We start from the raw sequence: 5,233 nt of genomic DNA, 5'->3' as shown, positions 1-5,233 counted from the left end.
ACTGTTTCTCTGAACTCATTACCCTATGAGATGATTCAGCACAGCTATTGTCATGTGAAGGATAATAATAGCCGAGGGGAAGTTCATGTTTGGGCATAAAACTGTGGAGGAATAACAATATCATCTTACAATGGAAATGTTTTTTATCTGCGTGAAGCGAAAGAGAAATCAGATATTTTTCAGGGGAGAACAAATTGGTCCCCCTTCAGTCCAGATTCATGTGTCACTTTTAGTCATTTGAAGTAAGGAAATAATTAGTCAGGGTTAATGATAGAGAACTACGTCTTCCTTATAAGGTAACGCAAATACAAAACGTGGCTCTGATGGGGAACAGCAGAAACATTTCTATGTGCGGATATATCAAAATGCAAATAACTGCTAAATCAGTCACAAAGGAGAAATACTTCTCTGTTTATCAAAACTCCTGCTGTTTGTGGCTTTCTCTTGCCATGGGCAACTACAACCCTGTACTCTCCATAACTCACCAGAGGAGCTTTCAAAACATGAGTTCATGCAAGGGCATTCGAACGCACTGCAGGGTAAAATTCGATAAAAGGCTTGCTGCTGACATTTAAGGACGTTTTTGCTGCCACCGGCGCTGTGTGTGTGTTTTTTTCACAGGAAACTTATTTGCATAAAGTTTTAAAAAGGCCTCATTCAGCAGAAATTAGGAAATAAGCTGAAGGTGCCAAAGTTTCTTTTATTATCGGACTATTTTTTATTCTCCTAACTGCAAATTTAGTAAGAGCATATAATCTACAATAAAGAGGATAATCCCGGCCCATGCATCAGAGTGGATATGGCTGCAGCGTTGCATTTAGAAAACAAGTTTTAAAAAAATAGAATGAAAGGTGTTTCCCCTTTAAGTCTTATAAGGTGAATCAGAAAAACTGCTTAAATGTCAGTCATCCAGTTTTTGTGACCTTTCTGCTACCTGCTATTTTAAAAGCTAAGATCTGCACGCTAAACTATCACTGTAAAACATTAACAATGTAAAGTTAAAGGATGTAATTATTACACCACAATGTTTTTGTTGTGCAAAAGTGGAAAACAAGCTTCTAAATTTGTAAAGATGCAATGGATAATTATTGCATAAGTTCTTCATTGAGCAATACTGGAATCTATGATGAAATGCATTCAATCTACTGCAGATACGCATTTAAAACAAAGGAAAGATTAAAACATATTCAAGAGCCCTCAGAATTTAATACTGCATGTATACATTTAATTTCACTCTCTTCATATCCCTCTATTGTGGTTCCAGGTTTATGTTTATGGTTGTGGTTCTACAGAGAGGTGAACCTCCGCACCAATCCAAGGTCTTTTGCAGCATCTAAAAATTTTAATCTTAAAGTTTCACTGTAAATCAGAAAGTTCAGTATTTTTTTTTTCATAAAAATCTTATGTGTGAAGGGTATAGCTAACAGTTGCCCTGTCTTCAGATTTTCCAAGCCTAATTTTGCACTGGGATTTTAAGAAGGCACCAGAGTTAAGGAGCTGAATACAAACCTTTTTGAAATTAACTGCTAAAATGTAACAAACCATAAATAAATTGCTTTCCATTTTAATATTGTGTTTTTTTTTTTTTTTTGACTGTCAATACAAAAATAAATAATAAAAAATCTAATCTGTGAATATTGCATGACAAAATATAAAAAAGGCTCAAGGGGTGTTAGTTCATGGAATTTTTTTAGCAATAGCTTTTTAAAATGGCACCAGTTAAGACACTCATAGATAATATTCAATCAAATCAAAAATCCTTTTGGACTCATTTAGTGTCAGAAATATTTTACACCTCCAGTAGTATCTTTTAAATGATCAAATCATTCCACTAAGACTAGTTATTAGTGGAATCCCACATCTACATCAAATATAACCTTTGAATTTGTGTGATATTTTATTTTTCAAATGCAGTTGTGCGCCTGGACTTCCTCACTGTAGCCCAGATTATTTCATATGATTATTATAAAAGCCATTTGAGACACGGGAGTGATATTTAGTGCCTGGTAAAAAGATTGAATAATTTTTAGGGCAATCAAACAAATTACTGTCTTTCTTTAAAATTAAATTTCTATGCATGTTCTAAGGCTTTAAAGACTTGGACATGTCTTGTTATAAATATCGCATGGATATTAATCTAGAAACAAAGTGAGCTCACTGCACGGAGTCAATGCAGAAAACTGTACTCCGTGCATATAATCATGGCAAACATTATTAGACCACCTTTTTTTTATTCTGTCATGTTCATTGTTTCCATTTGGTAATAAATTCCATGCAAATGATGCAAATCTGTACCCTACACTTCAGAAACCAGCACTGAGTAACTTGGCGTTATCAAATCATTCTATGCATTTCCTTTTGATTTCTGATTAGATTGCCTATGTGTGAATAGTTAAAACATTTGCTTAAGAACTGGAGAGCACACCTAGAGTAGTGAACCCAGGGACCCCACACTCTGATATACAGCACTGATACTCACCTAAGGCCCGCCTGGTTGAGTGGAATAGACAAGATGAACCAGCAAGCAGATGGATGCTCCTCTTATTTGATGCAATGGTGATGCAAGCAGGGTGACATTTTGTGGCGTTATCATTGCACATTGTTTGCATGAGAAGGGCAAAATGTCAAGCAACCACCAGCAAGCAAACAAAGGGGGATATTTTCCTTGTTTGGGTTCAGTGTGAATGCACCCTACAGCTTTGGAGCTGCAGTAAGCATTAGCACAAAAATAGATGGAATGGATTCTAAGACCAAACTCCTACAAAAATGACAGCAAAGATCCATCTCACATATTTCAAAACTTTAGGACTGAAAAAAATATATATTCTGTGGTTTGAAAACAAAGTGAAACCTTTTGGATGGTGTACATTGGCATAAAACTCAGACAACATTTTAGGAAAAGAACATCACATCTGCACTCAAATGTGATAGCGGCGGTGTTTTGGTCTGGAGCTAATAGCAGTACTTTTGGAAATGGATGACTATAAGCATAACTGACTGAATTCTGAATTTTGCTTTCTGTAAGAAATTTCTGAAGATGAATGTCCAGATAAAAATGTGTGAACTTTTAAAAAACTAGTAATAGTAATAGTATATCTGCAAGACGGGAATCTAAAAAACACATCAGTAAGCCAGCTCTCAATGACCCAAAAACATAGAATATAGAAAAGTGTCGGTTTCAGAGGGAACTTTTTAAAGACTTTGGTATGACCCTAAATGTTTCCAAGCTTGAAAATCCTCCAATGTAGCAGTATTGTATAGTCTTGAATAAGCTAAAATTCCTCTACAAATATAAAAAAAACAGCTTCCAGTCATAATATAAGAAAAAATAACTTTATTGTCAAGTACAAAGCAACAAAATTCACTCTCTGAAATAAACCCATCCCCTGGGGCAGCAGTGGGCTGCCATTGTGTGGCACCTCAGGAGAAGTGTGGGGTTAAGGGTCTTGCTCAGGCATCTAGAGTGAGGCATTGGGGATCGAACTGGGTACTTGCAACCTTCTCAGAACACAAGTGCACTGCTCTAACCACCAGTCCAACACTCCCATATAAACTTGATTGCTGTTGTTGCAGCCAAGGGTGGCACAACAAATCATTACGTTTAGAAGTTTCAGATATATGTTGTTGTTTTTGCTCTGTTAAAAAAGGAAATCATGATTGAAAACTGCCTGTTATCTTTGCTTAATATAAAAATGTTTAATCATTGGAAATATTTAAGTGAGAAAAAAAAAACTATTTGGAAAAATTTATTCTCACAGCTTATTACAACATTCTGCATGCAATGGTCTATTTAAATACTGATTTCCTTGCGCTTTGATCGCCATGTGTGGGTGGGTATAGAGGAAACGATTATATCACCTGTTTAAAGTTGCAGCTGTGGGTAATTATTTGAAATACATTCTGCATTATCAAACATTAAGTATCCTTGCTTTTAAGGATCTTCTTTTTTATTTTAAAATTGTAATTAAAAAATGTGGTCACAGAAAGAAAAGAAACACAAATTTAAATTTAATTACACATAACACCAAATATGCGTGCATTCAAAGAAAGACAAATATCTGAGTTTTTAAGACTTTCTTTATATCTCAAAGCCTGATAAAAATTAATCTCTCATGTTATCTGTTGAAAAAGAGGATAAAACCCATGAAAACTAGTTTCCATGGCTTTGAAACTAACTTAAAAGCGAACTAGAAGCTCATTTAGAATAACAACAGGTAGCACATATTGTTTTCTTTCATTTTAAACTGTCCATACTTTTATTATATATAGTACTTTTTACACATATATGAAGGCTTCCAACATTTATGATATGTAAAAATTCAGATTAGAGCAAAGTTAAATACTTTTGTGTTCTATAATAGTGAAAATCAAATCTTTTTATACCAGTTTTATGGCTTTATATTTAAAAATGTAAAATAAACCATGCATAACTTCTACATTTTTGTTGAGTAGAAAGTAGAAAAGCAAAGGTAAATTCCAATGATTGACAGTATTAAAAACAAAACTATTTCGGTGATTAATTACTAATCTTGTGAATCATAGCCCCAAGCTCTTTTACATGTCTTTATGCATTTTTAACAAATTTTTTATTTCATTCAAATGTCAACTAACACATTTGACTGTTGTGGACAGGTAGAGCTCGATGTCATCTAAGTAGAATCAGAATTTAATATCATGCCGGCAGAAATTAAAAAAAAAAAAGAGGTCTAAGACCACTACATTGGGGTACACCGAAAGACAGAGAGATGGAAATTATTACGTTAAATCATCTGAGCCATATAGATATGATGTGAAGCAGTGGGCGTTGTATGCTTATCCAAATCTAGAATGTATTTTTATAAAAAATTTCATGTGATAAGAGGAACTGATCATCGATTGAACGCCATCTTTCTCTTCAATCTATCTTTTGTAAACCACTTTTAGATCAGATTTTATTATATGTCTCACACTATCTGCCTAAAATGTTAAATGAATAAGAATCAGAATCTAGTTTATTGCCAAGTAGGTTTGCACTTACAAGCAATTTGACTTGGTGTTGATGCTGCAGACAAAATAGATATTCAGAGAAATAGAAGCACAACACAGAGCTAAGCCAGACTCAGAATAGACATTTGTTCAAATTCTACACACATTCCTCAAGCAAATCCTAAATAATAGGCCATCCCTCTTTAGTTCTCTAACCTCAGAAAACACACAAAGCCAACAAGATCACTGGACTGACTTTAATAATTTA

This window comes from Cyprinodon tularosa, unplaced genomic scaffold (assembly GCF_016077235.1).
Source record: "Cyprinodon tularosa strain WSP-4 unplaced genomic scaffold, ASM1607723v1 ctg71, whole genome shotgun sequence".
Taxonomy (NCBI): Eukaryota; Metazoa; Chordata; class Actinopteri; order Cyprinodontiformes; family Cyprinodontidae; genus Cyprinodon; species Cyprinodon tularosa.
The sequence above is the reverse complement of the archived record's forward strand: the minus strand, read 5'-3'. Positions refer to the sequence as shown.